The sequence below is a fragment of the Oryzias latipes genome, chromosome 1 (genome assembly GCF_053564925.1).
Source record: "Oryzias latipes strain Hd-rR chromosome 1, Olatipes_Hd-rR_3.1".
In the NCBI taxonomy this organism is placed as follows: Eukaryota; Metazoa; Chordata; class Actinopteri; order Beloniformes; family Adrianichthyidae; genus Oryzias; species Oryzias latipes.
This window is the reverse complement of record NC_136237.1, coordinates 37756801-37774079: the sequence shown is the minus strand read 5'-3', so window position 1 is coordinate 37774079 and position 17279 is coordinate 37756801. Positions and strand designations below refer to the sequence as shown.

General features: G+C 40.6%; 1 protein-coding gene across 15 annotated transcripts in view; it reads right to left on the bottom strand.

Annotated features, from left to right (window-relative positions):
- tenm3 (teneurin transmembrane protein 3) overlaps window positions 1-17279 on the bottom strand; it is a 709086-nt gene that overhangs the window by 259462 nt on the left and 432345 nt on the right. For 2 of the 15 annotated variants that reach the window (XM_078946843.1, XM_078946860.1), the window contains exon 1: window positions 1889-2062. The exons of the other annotated variants lie outside the window; for them this stretch is intronic. The gene's annotated coding sequence lies outside the window, so the exon portion shown is untranslated. Of the gene's footprint in view, window positions 1-1888; window positions 2063-17279 lie in introns of those variants that run through there. 15 annotated transcript variants of the gene reach the window in all.

Below are 17279 nucleotides of genomic sequence, written 5' to 3'. Positions count from 1 at the left end.
TTTTTATTTTGAAATGTGGACCGGCTTCCTGTTTTCAGACTGTGTTGTGGAGGGACCGATGTCAGATGCAGACATGACGGAGGCGAAGTAAACATTCTGATTAACTATTAAACATTCTATTTTATCTTAAAATAACCTGTGATAGACGAATTCCGCTGTAAAATCCCTCACTACACGCAATATACATTTTGCTTAAATAGATATGAAAATGTTCATACTTTTCTCTCCCGTTCAAACTCTCAAATTTTGAATCTTCATAAATAATAAATAAATCCCGGATTATAGTATGAAAACAAAAAGATCGGATTTCATTTGTGGATTTGTGTATAGTGGCAAACTGAACGCATTCTGTACAGGAGGCATAGCAAAAAAATTGATTGACAAGATCAACAACCAATCAGGATGCAGAACACAATTCACTGTAAAAAAGAAAAAAATGCAAAATTGCACTGAAAGAAATCTGCAACACAACAAGACTGTTGAGGTGAACTGTGATATAGAGAGGGACCACTGTACTTAGATTTTTATTTCATTTTTAAAATATTTGTGAAATCTAGAAATTTACAGTAAAGTGAACTGTGTATTCTTTTTGTTTTTGTTTATTTCTATTAGCAGAATAAAGAAAACACAATGGAAACGATAATAAACCAGTGAAACATAATCCTAAACCCTATAATGGCTAAGAAGAAAAATATTTGCGTCTCTATAGAAAAGCCTGGGATGCACTTCTTTTTTTGTGGTGATTTAATTTACCTTTCAGGAAGTTGATGAAGGAAATAATACAATAGATAGAAGTTAGCACTTTTATTTAAAGCAATTTACTCCTTATTTTTTGTTGTTGTGATAAATGGGGCAACATGGGATTATATGTCCTGCTCAAGGACTGTTTAACCTGGGATTGAACCTCTGACCAACCATCTGACTGGGAGGCTACTCAAGCCTGTGAGCTACAACCACACAGGAAACATCATAAAAACATAATCAGGTGTTTCTAACACAAAGTTGCACTATAATGCATGAATGCACTTTTTGAACATCGATGAAATGGGGGCAAATTAATGTCTTCAATGTCTGAAAATGCTACATTTTTTGTGCAATAGTCTCTTTGCTCAAACTGTTAGCAGCTAGCTGTCAGATTATCTGCAAAACCTCTCCAAGCGTTAAAGTTTCACTTTATTTCTTAAGAAAATCCTCCTACCCCGCAAAGCAAAGTGAACATTATGCTGATGGTTCATGATTATAGCAGATTTCCCCACATAAATGGGCTTATTTATACAAGGCTGATTGCAGTCCATTTCCCTATACGTTCAAATCCACATCTATTAGTAATCAGAAGTATAAAGGGAGTTTATGCTTCTCTTTCATCTGTTGCTTTTGTATTCCTTTTAGGGTTGTGACTGTTTCCACAGTGACGCTGTGTGGCTCTCCTGGAAAAACCACCCCTGTTTGCGATAAAGTATTGCAGTACAGAATTTAACATTTGAGGACAAAAAACCTTGGCATTCCTAAAATGACTCAGCTCTCAAAATGTTCTTTTGGCTACAAAAAGCATTCAAAACACATGCCTTGCATGATTACAGGCTGACAAACCCATTTAACAAAAAATAAAAATGACTGAAAAAGAAATTGCTGTTTAACTTTGGGGAAAAGAATTATAGAGAGACAATAGTAGTTTTTAACATATCAGGAATGCAGAACAGTGGTTTTAAAGTGCTACACTGTCTAATAATAGGTTGCTTTAGCACAAAAAGGAACCACTTTTCTTAAGAAACCAACATTAATACATAAAATAGGCAGAATACATGAATTTATTTGATGATTAATGCAAGTACAGCATCCTTTAGGAAATAAACTTCAATAAAAAGGTATTAATTTGTCTCTGACCTACCTCAGTTTTCTGTCCATCTGTCCCAGCTCTTGTCTTATATCAATCAAAAATATGTTATGACAGTAACATCAATACTTTTTATAAATACTGTCTGAGTTTTTGTTTGTTTTATATTGCTCCTCTTTTCCGGTTGAATGTCACGTCCACATTCTTCTTCATTCTCTGTCCAGTTTCAATGAGCCCGCACATGGAAATCTGCCAGGATAATCTCCCTCGATCTGCATTCACTACCTTTCCCTTTCTGCCACCTAATCCCCTGCTCTGTTCAGATTAGAAAAAAGAGAGGGATGAGTAAATGAAAGATGCTTGGCACTCCTGAGACAAAAATGTGCACAGACGAAGAGTCTAACGTGAGGAAAGATGAGATGTGACAAACAACCTAGCACAAAAGTATGTAGTGGAATCAGAAAAAGACAAGATGAGCATTGGGTAAAAAAAAAGGAATGCGCACATTAGTTTTGTTGGGTACCACTGAGTATTAGGGCCGCCATAAAGATGAAATAAATAAATATATGAGAAAAAGGTAAAACATTTAAGACAAAAAAGTCGGAAAATTAATAAAAATGGCGTAAAATAGACTTGCCGATCTATGAGTAAAAACAGTCAATGTTTTACGAGAATAAAGTTAGACTTTTTTACAAATGATAAATTTGGAATTTATAAATGAAAGTCATTAATTTATGAGGCAAAAGGCTGTTTAAAAAAAAATAGAAACAACAGCGGAAAAAACAACCGATTTCATGACATTGAACACAATGTAAGCAATTATTTGGTTTTACAAAAATATGGAAGTCTTTTATTGAGTTACTATAGTACTATTGTAAGTATTAGGACATTAGGAAGAATTAGCAGGAAACTGGACCTCTTCGAAAGAAGATTATTGACCAATAAGGAGTGAATGATAAATGACGATAAACAATAAATACAATTGGCTGCATTAATGGAATTAGCCGACCCGTTATGTGGGTTGAGGCTTACATTAACTTATTTTAGCAAAATTACAACTTTATTCTCGTAAAATGTTGACATATTTCTCATAATTTGACGACATTAGTCTCCTGTATTCTTTTATATATTTTTTCTTATATGGTGCCCCTGATACACCGTCCTAGTCGGCTGGTTCAGCACCTATGGACCTTCCTTTTTAGCTGGAATATGACCCTTTTGACAATAAATGTGGCCGCACTTCATTGGATTCATCCAGGTTTGTCTGGATGAAATAACCTTACGCGATATATATGCATACTTAAATTACAAAATATGCCAACTGTGAAGTAAAATCTACAAGTAATGGCAACTATTAGTGTATGACATAAGGAGCCTCAGCCAAAATGTTAGACATTTGTAAATCCACAATACAGTGAAGATGTTTATCGTAGAATAAAATGAATCATAAAACTAATGCCTTACAATTTCAATTAATTGCTAATGCCTAAGCCTATTAAGAAATGTAAATGTAGAATATACAATAAGTATTTTATCCTATAAGGCGATCTTTTTACTTCATAAGAAGGAAAAATAACACATGTGTGATGAGAAGAGATTTATCCCGTGAGTGCTAACAACTAGAAAAATATCAGGAACGCTAAAGAGTTAACAGGAACGGATCTCTACAACCAGAAGTTTGTCCTCTTCCCACAAGACGAGCTGAAATCTGAAGTGGCTGCTGGAAACAGGAGCTAACAGTAGCTGACTTGGGGGTGAGGGGAGGGACAAAGGTCTCCTGTAGGCGGGGAGAAGGGGGGAGGTCACATCTCGTTAACAATGAGCTCATTCATTCTAGGTCCTTCACCTCTTTTCAGCCCTTCACTCCCATCTTTACCCCATACCATCCCTCTCTTCTTTCCTGTTATTTTCTCTTCTTTGTTCATCTCTCTTTCATCACGTCTACTTTTAGTCTTTCATCCTTTGCTCCCAAAGATGAGTAGATTTGAACCATCGATGTTTCTTGTTTTATTCGGTTCTTAAAATTTTTCCTCCTTCTGTTCAGGTAACAGCTTTCAAATGGTCCATCACAAAAAGGCACTTGTTTCGCGCTTTCTCTGCATGTCTCTGTGTCACTGTGTATCTCTGGGCTTTAAAAGATAAATTTGCAGTATGCATGCTTCATCTTTTTTGTTTTCTTTTTTTGTCACAGAGTCTTTAATAAGGGTTTGACTGAGATGTTCAAGGATAATGCATAATGTCAGATAATGGTTCAAAGAACCAAAAAAAGCCCTGGTTTGATTTTTCACAAATGTTTTGTGCTTGGAGGAAACAGCTGAGAAATCACCGCTGTTACGGCTGCAGGTTTATTTTCCGCCATCAGATTAAACAACATCTGATTCCCGCGGTTCTCTCCATATCACGTAAATAATCACCTGATTCATAAATGGGATTAGAGTGAAAAGATTACAGAAAACTGCGCTTTAGAACGGCAGAGGCTGATGCCACACAATATAGCCATCATCTGCTGGCAGTAACTGGAGTACAGTAAGCACAAAGAACCAAATGAGCCAAAATTGGTGTATTACCACAAGGATCATCCCTGAGAAAGAAGACATGGAAAAACGGACAACAGAGAGCCGACGGAAGATGGAACGGCAAAATGCACACAAAAAACAGACAACAAAAGCAGGATGAGAAAGGTGATGGGTAAATGAATTATGGAACATTGTGACTGGTTAGGCTAAAAGCCATCTACATATTTCTGCGCGGCGTATCCGTGCTAATTTTCACTTGAACACCAGACTGATTAGCAGGGTATGGCTCTGAATTCAGCGGCTTAAAAAGAGGAGCTGCACACCTTGCTCTCATTGCTCATTCATGCTCCCGCACACCTGCTTCTCTAAATTGATGCATATTTTCTCTTTTTGCTGAACACAAAATCTCTGAGTTCTCAATGAGCTTTTATGCGGCTGCTTTGAGGCACCGAACATGAACAAAATGTTACAGCACAGCAAGTATACCCACAAGTATCCAAAATGACCGTCCAGGTAGTTTTCCCACATAATGGTGCGTTTTTCTTAGTGTTGTGTTAAGTATGAAGAAAAATGTAAAAAAATAAATAAATTAAGAGGAATACTACTTTGAATAGTAAACAGAAAAAGGTGTGACGTCTCACCCCACCTTAAGATGAGTTGTCCTGCTATCTTCAAGCCAAATGCATAACACATACGTAGGCATAACTAATTTACTTTGACATTTAATCTTGCAGCGTGTTTACATTTAAAATTCATCAGCAGAGATTTCAATTAAACTGTACCTATTTAGCATCCTCCAAAATTCACAGAAAAGAAAGAGCAACCCGCCCAGGGTGTTGCACCCCGCCTTCGCTCAACATTGGCCGGATTGGCTCCAGCCCCCCTGAGTCCCCGGAAGGGATTTAAGGGGTGAAGAAGATGCATGGATAGGTTTCAATCTTCAAAATGTATCTCTGAACACTGCAACAACTAAATCTTAAGGAAGGAAAAAGAACATTGTTTTATGTTTTGCATGACAAATAATCTTATCAAGAAATTTTTTCAATCGCACACAATCCCTCATAATCTTAGTTTGAGAAAACATGTCTACATGACAAGAATTTCTTTCTTAAAATAATAATTCTTGGTAAGACCCTGTTTCTTACCCCATTGACAGATTTTTTTTTTTGCTACATAACCATTTGTATCATATTTGATACATTCCTTTCTGAGACCGTAATATCTTTAGCATGATCCAAATGTTCCATAAAAAATCCATTACTAACAACTTAAGGCCTGTTCACACCGGGACGAATTTCGGGTGCGATATTCGCCGACGTTTAACACCTCGTGACTAAACAAAGGGCACCAATGTGAGTGTGCACACGGACGCGAAAAACGCCACGCGTAAAAGCGTCATTTTTTTAAAAACGCCTCGGGTTCGTTTTTTTGGTATGACGCACCGCATCAAAAACTATACGACCAATCAGAATGGCGCTTTTGCACACGTGTCTGGAGCTTCTGATGTTACAGTAAAACAAAACTTGGGGGCGCTCAAACACAAAACTGTCTTGCTGAACACACATACGTCACGGCGAAGAAGATATACGCCAAGTAGCATCTACACTGCCGCAAAGAAATAATGACGCACATTCTAAAATATCCCCGAAAACGCTCATGATACATTTTCAGCTGTTGTACCAGTCGATAAAACTCCCCATGTTCTTCTCTTCTCGTGACTATGGGATGTACCCAAAATCGGCATCTTTTCCGGCGTCTTTCATCATTCAACAGAACAATAATTTCTTCATCGCTGGAACTGGAGCTGCTTGAAATATTCATGTTTTCTTTGTATGATTCTGACAAGCGCGTAAATACTTGCTCTTTTCTTCTGAGTGAAAAGCGACTTTAAGAAGCGTAAAGTTGCGCAGCGCCACCTTGTGTACAGGGGTATTTCTGTTTTACATTAAGCGCCATCTAATGTCAGAGAATGAATTTGCATGTTCACTCGGCTCATCGTCAGCAAAAATCGCTTGGGTGTGAACACAAAAAATGTGTTGAAAAACGCTGGCGAAGAACGTGCGCCGATATTCGTCCCGGTGTGTACGGCCCTTTAGACTATGTTTTCTGTCCTGTAGTACATCATCATTCCACTAGGGGCAGTAGAAGTGCTGTTGTAAAAATGGCCGCTCCCATTAAATCTCAAAAGCTTTTGGACACAAAAGTTTTGTCAACTTTTAAAACTTTATTGTTTTTAATTTTTAAATGACTGTTTGCTGGATTGTATAGTGCAAAATAATGCAAAACTTTGCTGACAATGAATTCTTTTCTACAGTCACACCCCGTTAACAATGTGTGTTAGGCTTAATACACTCCTCTTTAGGCGGGTTAATTACCATTCTAGCTAGTAATCAGTGAATATTTAACTTATTGCTTCCACTAAGTAACCTACTGTAATCCATTAAACATATTTCTCCATAGCTCTAAGCTGTCAGGAGCCGGGGCCAGGGCGGTTCATCTTTGTCTCACTTCCGGGTTCGGGCTTTTATTTTGTTAACTCATGTTCTGTCTTCTGTTGGTTCTTTAGGTAACTTACCCCGGTCTTCACCGGCACCTGTTTACCCACCTGTTTTCATTTATGTGTGTGTATATAAGCTCCTGTTTTGATTTCACTTGTCACCGGATCGTTCTACTTGTTTGACCTCGGTCTCTACGAGCTTAAGAAGCCTTCCTTGGATTAAAATATCCTTTTGATTCGAACTTCTGCCGTCCTGCTTTTGTGTCCGAATTCACACCCCTTGACATTACGATCCGGTCATCATGGACGCAGCGGACGCAGGAGTTCCACGAACGAGCAGCGACGCCCAGGAGAGGGTCATTCTCCAGCAGGAGGAACAGCTAAATTACCTCAGGCGAGGTATGCTGGAGATGGCTGGGCGCCAGGAGCATCAGCTGACCATGATCGGTGATCGCATTGAGACATTGGCAAAGCAGCTCCAGCAGCCGCCGTCATCTCATCCGCCACATCACTCTACCTCTGCGCCGACACCGGTGATTCCAGTCCAGACGACGTCACTCGCCCCGGGGGTTCAACTGGCCCGACCAGAGAGGTTTTCCGGCGACTCAGGGGATTGTCGGGCGTTTATCACTCAATGCGAGCTTCATTTCGAGCTGCAGGCAGCCAGTTTCCCTACTGATCGGGCCAAGGTGGCATTTATAATCTCACACCTCTCTGACAGAGCCGGAGCATGGGCCACTGCGGAGTGGCAACGTGGAGGAGCGACCTGCGCCTCTCTCTCTGCCTTTCTCGACGCCTTCACCCAGGTTTTTCAACACACGAAACCCGGCAGAGAGGCGGCTCGGGCGCTGATGCGGCTGACACAAGGTAACCGTCGGGTGACGGATTATGCTATTGAGTTCCGGACTCTCGCTTCAGAGAGCGGGTGGAACCCCGCAGCGCTTACGGACGCTTTTCTAGAGGGATTATCAGAGGAGCTGAAGGACCACTTAGCTCCCTTGGAGCTGCCCTCATCCCTGGAGCCTCTTATCGCCCTGGTGATTCGTATCGACAATCGACTGCAGGATCGTCGGCGGGGGCGCCGGGTGGACGCTTCCCAGTTCAGGGGACACCCTGACGTTTACGTCCAGCCCTCCCCTCATATGTCTTCTGTTACCCCCACAGTGCCTCCTGCAGCCCCGTTGGAGGAACCTATGCAGCTGGGTCGTGGCCGTTTGTCCCCCACTGAGCGTAGACGAAGGAGGCAGCAGGTGAGTGCCTTTACTGTGGTCAGCGGGGTCATTACTGTAAGAACTGCCCAAAAGCTTCCGCTCGTCATTAAAAGTGGGCACACTGACGAGCGGAGGCCAGGTGCCCGTCGATTCTAAATCCACCTCCTGTCTTTTGGAGGGTCACATTGTGTCTAAGGGTGGGGGGTTTCCTGTTCGGGCCTTGTTAGATTCTGGGGCTGAACAGAACCTTATGGATGCTGAGCTAGCCAGACAGGCCGGTCTTAGGACCAAGTCGCTTCCCCGCCCTTGGCGGGTGATCTCCCTCAACGGTGAGGTGGTCGCCACAGTTAACCAGATCACTGAACCTGTTCACCTCATCCTTTCTGGGAACCACCACGAGCATACCAGTTTTTTTCTTTTTGAGTCCCCTCATAATCCGGTGGTTCTAGGGTTTCCCTGGCTTCTGAATCACAACCCAGTCATCGATTGGCCAACCAATCGCGTAGTCAGTTGGAGTACTCATTGTCACGAGGCCTGTTTACGCTCAGCTCGGCATCCAGAGTCTGACTCCGCTGACCCGGTAGGGGAGCCGCCCTCACCTGACCTCTCCAAGGTCCCTCCTGAATATCATGACCTAGGGGAGGTATTTTCCAAATTCCGGGCTCTCTCCTTGCCCCCGCACAGACCGTATGACTGCTCTATTGAACTGCAGCCGGGTGCCACACTGCCCAAGAACCATCTCTATAGTCTGTCCAAACCTGAGAGGGAGGCAATGGAGCAGTACGTAACTGACTCTCTTCAGGCGGGCCTTATCAGACCTTCTTCGTCTCCTGTGGGGGCGGGGTTTTTCTTCGTGGGGAAGAAGGATGGAACATTACGCCCATGCATTGACTACCGAGGGTTGAATGCCATTACGGTAAAGAACCATTATCCTCTTCCACTTATGAACTCCGCTTTCGAGACGCTGCAGGAGGCCCGGTGTTTCACCAAATTGGACCTACGGAATGCGTACCATTTGGTTCGCATCAGGGAGGGAGACGAATGGAAGACCGCCTTCAACACGCATTTGGGACATTACGAGTATCTGGTGATGCCTTTTGGACTATCTAATGCTCCAGCTGTATTTCAGGGCATGATAAACGATGTACTCAGGGACTACATTCACCATTTTGTTTTTGTATACCTTGATGATATTCTTGTTTTCTCCAGGAGTCCCGGCGAACATAGGCGGCATGTTCGTCTGGTTCTTCAGCGCCTATTGGAGAACAAGCTTTTCGTCAAGGCAGAAAAATGTGATTTTCACTCCTCCAGTGTGTCTTTTTTGGGTTTTGTGATTGCGGAGGGGGAGGTGCGACCGGACCCAGCTAAGGTCAGCGCGGTGGTTGATTGGCCTGCTCCGGTCAATCGGAAGCAGCTTCAACGATTCCTGGGGTTTGCCAATTACCTACGCCGTTTTATTAGGGGTTATAGTTCGGTCGCGGCCCCCCTTACGGGTTTGACCTCCGCCACCTCGCATCATCGACGGTCTGCCCGCATGGACGATCAAACGCATCATGGACGTCAGACGTCGGGGCCGGGGTCTGCAGTACTTGGTTGACTGGAAAGGTTACGGTCCTGAGGAGAGGTCCTGGGAACCCACATCTAGGATGTTGGACAAAGGCATGCTCAGGGAGTACCACAGGCGTCACCCTGACAAGCCCGGTGGTGCGCCCAGAGGGGCCCCTTGAGGATGGGGTACTGTCAGGAGCCGGGGCCAGGGCGGTTCATCTTTGTCTCACTTCCGGGTTCGGGCTTTTATTTTGTTAACTCATGTTCTGTCTTCTGTTGGTTCTTTAGGTAACTTACCCCGGTCTTCACCGGCACCTGTTTACCCACCTGTTTTCATTTATGTGTGTGTATATAAGCTCCTGTTTTGATTTCACTTGTCACCGGATCGTTCTACTTGTTTGACCTCGGTCTCTACGAGCTTAAGAAGCCTTCCTTGGATTAAAATATCCTTTTGATTCGAACTTCTGCCGTCCTGCTTTTGTGTCCGAATTCACACCCCTTGACATAAGCAGAGTAAAGATAGTTTAATACACCGGCCCGGGGCGGCCCATTCCCCTCGCTTAGATTAATACCAAATTGTATTAATATTGATATCCTAAAAGTTTTGATTTTCAATTAATCTTATTCATTCATTCATTTTCTTCTGTTTGTCCCTCTCGGGGACACGGAGCTGCCGGAGCCTATCCCGGCCACTTATGGGCGAAGGCAGGAGACACCCTGAACAGGTCGCCAGTCTGTCGCTATTAATCTTATTTTTATTATTATTATTACCATTGACTTTATGTGCCATAGTGCATGCAACTTACTACTACCATGTTTGAAATACATTTCAATAATGATAACAAATAGTTTCTAGTAGGCTGCTAGAAGTTAAAAGCTACTTCTTCTCTCCCCTATTCTTGATCATTTATTTATCCTTTAGTTCTCCATGCCTCTGTTTGGTGCAGTGCAATTCCCGGAGGAACGGGAGAGTTTTCCTGATTCCAGATGGCTCGTTTCTGCTCCTGTCCTTGTACCTGGCCGTGGACCTCGCCTCTGGCTCGTCTTGCGCCCCAGCTGTCCCCCAACTCCATCTAGATGAAGGCCATCTGCTTCATCATTCAAACATGTAGTTGTAGAGTTAGATGAGATAATTATTTTCCAAGAGTTCTGGCAAATCGCCTGTCTGTCCTGGGAGAGGATCCCTCCTTCACGTGGACACCGTCGAGGTTTCTTCTTTTTTTTTCCCAGAGCCCCCTTTTTTTGGGGGTTTTTCCTTACCAAGAAGGAGGGTCTTAGGGCAGGGATGCCCAGTTTAGTTTAGTCTGTTTAGTTTAGCAATCTGCTATCGTATTTCATGACAGATTTGATGTTTTATACAACCAGTGAAGCCCGTTGAGGCAAATGCGTTGTAATATTGACCCATATAAATAAAACTGAATTGAGTTTACAACTGATTTATTTGTAAGCATTAATATTCCATTGTCGATACAAAGCTCATGCTTTTCAGTCAGAATGGGCCGTTTTGGAGAAGAGGCCGAGTCCCGAGACATAAAGGTGGACTAATTGGCGGATGTGGGAAAAAAAGAAAATCTGCGTAAAAGTTGAGTGATTTCTATGCAATATTTCTTCTTTGCATTTTGTCTGGAGCATAATTTGATTTGGTTTGTCTCTCTGGTAGCTCCCAGTCTCACTGCAGTTGCGAAAGAAATGGGAAAAACTGTTTTTGTTAATAAAATAATTGTTTCAAAAAGATGTTCAAGCCAAACAATGGATTTTCATGCAGGTTACGTAAGATGCCCCATAAAAACCGCAAAGTCGCATGAAGCAAGTTTTAATAAACAAAAGGTTCACTGTAGCATGTTAAAGTAAATGTACATTCCCTTATAAGACATTTAAGGCTGAAGTAAACAGAAGAAATAAAAAACAAATGTTTTAGTTTTGAGGACATCCATCAAGTTGGCTTTTCGTTCTTCTCCAGAGTTTTTCTCCAACATTAATTTCATTCTTTAGTTTAAAGTATGTCAGGCAAAAAAAACTCATTCCTTTCTTTCAGTGGAGAAAAGCTGTTCTGTTTTCAGAAATGTCCAAAGGCAGATATAAAAGATACTAAGCAGAATTATAAAGCTTTGATGATAAATGTCGGGAAAGCAAAAAGAATTTTTTATTGAAGTTGGATCCTCTAATTAATTAAAAATACGTTTCTATTCATTTCTTCTTTGCAATTAAAGCTTCTAACACCTCATATCTCTTTTACACCATTAGTTCTTCTTATTTTGCTAAAACGTCTGACCTACTATACCCTTTTTTGGTCATTATTCATTCAGTCATTGGAATGGGGGATCAAGTGAAAAGCACCTGTTTTGAGGCAAAAAAAAAAAAAACCCTCAGGTCCATCACAGCCCAGCACATAGACTTCACATTAACTCACCAGGATAAACTGCTCAGTTTCCTCCCCACTTATGCCCATCAGCTGCTGGCTTTTGTGGTTTCAGACATTTAGCCACCATCTCCGTAGCAGGATTTCCAGTTTAGTGACTTTGCTGTTATTTTTAGCAAGTTTGCACTTTTTTTTTTCACCAAAGAGGGACTTTGGACAAATGTACTTTGTGCTGTCTGCTTGTGGAAAAGTTTGGAAAATCTGATATGCAGCATGTATTATTTTAAAAGTTCAAACAAAGGTGCTGCTTTAGAATTCCTACACATCCCATAATACTTAAAGAACCAACTTAAAGAACCAAACACACAGGTGGATCAGTACTTCTCCTGCACAACTTCTTAATTAAAATAGCTTTATTTGTTTCCCATTTCAGATATTTTTTACAAAAAAAAACTTTTAATAAAAAAGATGTGTTTAAGATGTGTTATGTCACATGACCCTGCCATGAGATAATCAACCAAATATCATCAAATAACGGCTGATAAAATATTGGCAGTTCTTAGTCAAACTTTACCCACAGCTTCCTGTGGAGGTGACTAACAATTTAAACAGCTGCTTATAGTTTTTTCTGCTTATTGTGCCTCATCTTTTTGATAAATGATGGTTGGTGTCCAAGTTTTGCAGAAGCTGCAGTTGCTAAGTGACTCAGAGTGTACTGAAGTTAATAACTGCAGAATTTTTCAATTATTGCTTCGTCAATGTTATGACTTTGGGTGTTGTGAACGTCTATGAAGCCAAAGCTCAGTAACACTGGCGGCAAAAATCTGACTCTAGCTCCTGCTGCTGCTTGGGTTAAAGACACACTCTGATGAAAATTGTGTTTTTGGTGTTTCTAACATGTTCTTGGGGCATTTTTCTAATGATTTTTCTAATTTTCTAATACATAAGGAAAATTATGCTCAGAATTGCATTTCTTGATATTTTTTTTAATTCAAATTGTGAATCAGGAGCAGATGAAAATATGCCTTTAAAAAAAGCTTGAAGCTGTGACAGAAAATACACTTGGTGATTCAAATCTAAAATAAAGGAATCCCTTTGGTGGTTTATTAATGACCATCCAAGAGTACTTGACAAACCTTTTCACATTCCGCTTTCTCTTGGTTTTGCTGATTTATCCTAAAAGGGTGAAGCACGTTGATAATAAAATCGTGAATAAGCCTCTTCTTTGTGTTCAATTCAAATCATCGTGTGATCATGCACTGAAAGGAGGATGACCTTTTCACACTGAGACATTGTTGCACACTTATTGTCTTTGTCACATTTTTGAAAAAGCACTCAGTGACAAATCTAGGGACCTTTTGAACAAAGAGGAGGAAGAAATCCTCTATCTAATGAATGTACACTAAAGGTCACCATCCAACTTCGAAGAAACTAATTTGACCATGAAACTGGTTCTATTTCAACAGGACTGAATTAGGCAGAGCTGTAAAAAAGTAAAGTTCAGGATTTTTCTCTTGAGCGAAGGAGATAAAAACAACAGTTAAACTGAATATGTAATCAGGAATATAATGAAGACATTCTGTCACTTCTAACTTCCTAAGTTCTCATTTCACATGTAAATAACAGTGAAACCTCCTAACAACTGTTGTCTTTCTCTAGTGTATTTGGGATTTATAAAGCTCCACAGTTCCCCAATTAATTTGGGTCTGTTTTCCCATGGCAATAAAGGTAGGAGCCTAATGAGCAAACAGGATTTAAACTACAGTAATCCAGATGATGTGGACCTGCTCAGATTTGACTTTAACCTCTTTTGAACAGAAAAAAGACAGGAAATGGAAGGAGCAATAATTCAAGTAAATTATTATTATTTGTTGTACAGTTTTAAGGTCCAGACCGAGTCCTAAACCTTGCGCTTGGTCTTTATTCAGACTGCGTTCAACGGGACCTTTATGTTCAGAACCAAAATCTCTAAACAAAAGCATGCGACTAGAGATCTCTTCAGTCATTGGCCAGGAATTAAGAGGGCGGGGCAAAGCAACGAGAGGCGAAAAATATGTCCTGCACTTTGCAATGCTTGTCGGGGTAGTTCACTTATTCAAACGTTATATTACGCTGATTCATTATAAACGTCTGAATCAGCATCAGGTACAGCCCTTTACTTACTTCTTTAGTGCAATGGAGGCAGGCTGCAAGGCGGTTACTGAAGAAACGATGGCTGATAAGTGTTTATGACGTGTAGATTGTCGGGAAAACAGTGTGAGAAGTAATGTGGATCACGTTAAAAGTTGTTTTAATGAGTCTTCATTCATCTGACCACATTTCAATGAGTTGCTATGTGTCCCGGCTTTTTCTACTCTGTCTCCATCCCATAACGACTAGCCAGGGTCGCCATTCTGGTCCAGTTGTTCCAGCCTATGCAGACTGAGATAACTTCAAAGTGAACTAGCTGGGGCTCAGAACGATTGGAAACGATCCGAGACTATGTCCCGGACCAGGGTCCGCTTGGGGGCATTGAGGGCATTTTCATGTGAAACGAACTCTAGTTCACTTTGAGCAAACCGAATGTGTCCAGTTTGAATACCACCTAAAAAAAAGTCCCCACTGAAGATTTTGTTCAACTTTCTCCTTGCACAACAAAATAGGCCTAAATTGTAACTAATCAGAATAAAAGTTTTGTTTCAGGTCCTTGACCGTCAGATTTTTAAACATTAGCTTATCAAAGTTGTGGACAAGAAAAGTCTCTGGTAGTACTCTGGTACTTTGGTGGCATGCAGTAATGACCATTTCTAATTAGTTGTATTTTTTCCTTGATCTCCTTTTGATCTTTTTTTTTTAAAGAACTTATTTCACTTTAAATGAGACTTTATAAGCACAACATTTTCAGTAAGTCATTTATGCGGGATGAGATGACAGCTTCAGCTAGTCATTAGGACACAGAGCGCCACAAGCTCTGTTGGCCGATAGAGATCAAGAATAAAGGAGTAGGAGTGGCTACTGTGAAAGGAAAGCAGCAAGATTAGAGCAATTAATCTACTTTTTAGAGCAGTTATACTCTGAGGCACAATTAAAATAACCCCCACATGAAACAAACATAAGAAAACATGCATAGTGAAACAGCCTGTAGTGCATGAATTCAATAATTTAAGACAGCTTTTGCGTAGTTAAGACCAAAAGAGAAACATAAAGCTAAGGTCAAAATGATTAGACCCACAGAAATACAAGCAACTGTTGGGAATTCTTGCAAGTCAAGGTCCTGGATATTCTCTTTTAGACCCAAGATCTCCATGGGACTCTGTGAATCTGTGAAAGGAGCTCAAGGTTAAGACTTGTGGAGCTGTTGGAACAAACCATTATTTATTACCCAAACTTGATTGCGTTAGTATCATATCATTGAGGTATTGGAAAAAGACCTACATATCAGGAATATCTGTAGTTTCTACACCATGGGGCCGTAACACCTGAGTTGCATGACCAAGTTAAGGCTCATGGCATGTTCAAAAAGCTTTGAACAAGACACGGATGAGTCAAAGCCCTCCTGCTCCCCAGGCTGGTAATAAACATGAACTCATTGTTATGGGAAATTTGACTTTTGCCCCTAACTTCATGACTAATGTTTTTCTTTTAAATATTTAAAAGTTTAGAGTTTGTGAGACTCATTGTTTTTTTTTAATGACTCAACAACTGGTGTACCATCTGATGTATGCAACAGAACCACATACACTTCCATTCTGAATATCTTTGTTTCTACTTTACAAAAAAAATGAAAAGCTTTGTTTTAAAATAAATAAGTATAATACACCATAATAATTCAAAAAAATATATACATTTTTAGAATAATGACAAATAGATTTAAGACCCACAGTAATCATCTCTTCGCCAATTGTAAAAACCTTCCTAGTGATCTTTTAATTATGATCAAGCCGTTTTTTTTTGCAAATATACGAAAAGAAATTGTGTCATTTTCTTGAACATAGTTTCTGCAAAAGTTCATTGGAAATTTCCCTTTGAGTTGTAGGTGCAGAGCAATGCTGACCGCCTTCCAGTTGCTAAGAACTAATAGCAGGGAGCTTGCAGCCAGCCCACCGTATTTTCTGTGTCACAAATTCATTATTTTTCAAATGAGACTTTTTGGTCTGCTTCTGATTCTTGACAATTTGAATAAAAGAATATTCAGAAGTACTAATTTAAGCTTCATTTTGTTCAAGGATGTCCTTATTTTTCAGAAAATCCCCAAGTAGATGGTAAAAACACCATTTAAGTTTTACATATTTTTCTGTTGGGAAAAAGTATTAAAGGGCCTGCAAAAATCAACTTCTTTGAGCTTTTAAGTGTTGTATAAAATGTATGCCTCGGAAAAAACAACCCCAAAGCAGTATTTTGATCCATTCATGCATTTCTGACTATTCCTCTAAAAACCTGCTTTCTGAGCTCCAGGCCCCTCCCAATCCGCGTAAACGAGTGGGTTCTGACATTCACTTATAAAGTAAGAACAGCCCCTTCCAGGAGGAGTATGTGTTGCCAGCTCCGCCCCCCAGGCTAACACACACACCCACTTTCTCCGTGGAGCTAGCGGTGACCGGGAAAAGCGTTTTCCTTTTATATGCAGAATATGCACATATGCACACCATCTTTGCAAAAGTTTGGATGTTGTTTATTTCCGTGGGTGAAACGCAGACAGGTAGGGCCTTCTTACTTCCGGGTAGGGAAAATTAGAAAAACAACTCATTAACATAATCATTGTACTTTAGTGTGCAAAAGGTAATATATTATCATATTTAACCTAAAGATATAGTTTACTCTAAAAGGTATAAGGCATATAGGCCCTTATAACTCAACTGACTTTATTCATTACAGTCAAATTAGTTATCGGTTGCTGTATTTCACGGAGAGATTTAATTTTTCATTAAGTAGCGAACCAAAACATTTATTAGTTAGTTTCATTGTTCAGCAAACATTAAATGGCAGAGTCTTCAAAAGAATGGTAGTCATTCAGCCTAAGTTGTGTTAAATGGTTGCAGAAGGTGAAGCACGTCGCAGCAAGTTGAGATTATGGTAAAAGAAAAAAAAACTGTTTTAATTAAGCTTTGGTGACCTAGCTTTTTTCATGTCGTTTTTCTGCATAAACGGGGCAAACGTTTGCAGAAGAAAAGCGTAATTCAAGATGAGCTGCAGGAAGTAGTGGGGGAAAAAAATCCCAAAACAAATCTGAAATGAAGTCCATTGAATCGGAAGCCATCTTCACCGTGAACAACATGCACACACATCCACTACACTGCTGTAGGAGCTCTCCTTTTGCTCAATAGCTGCCTTCAGA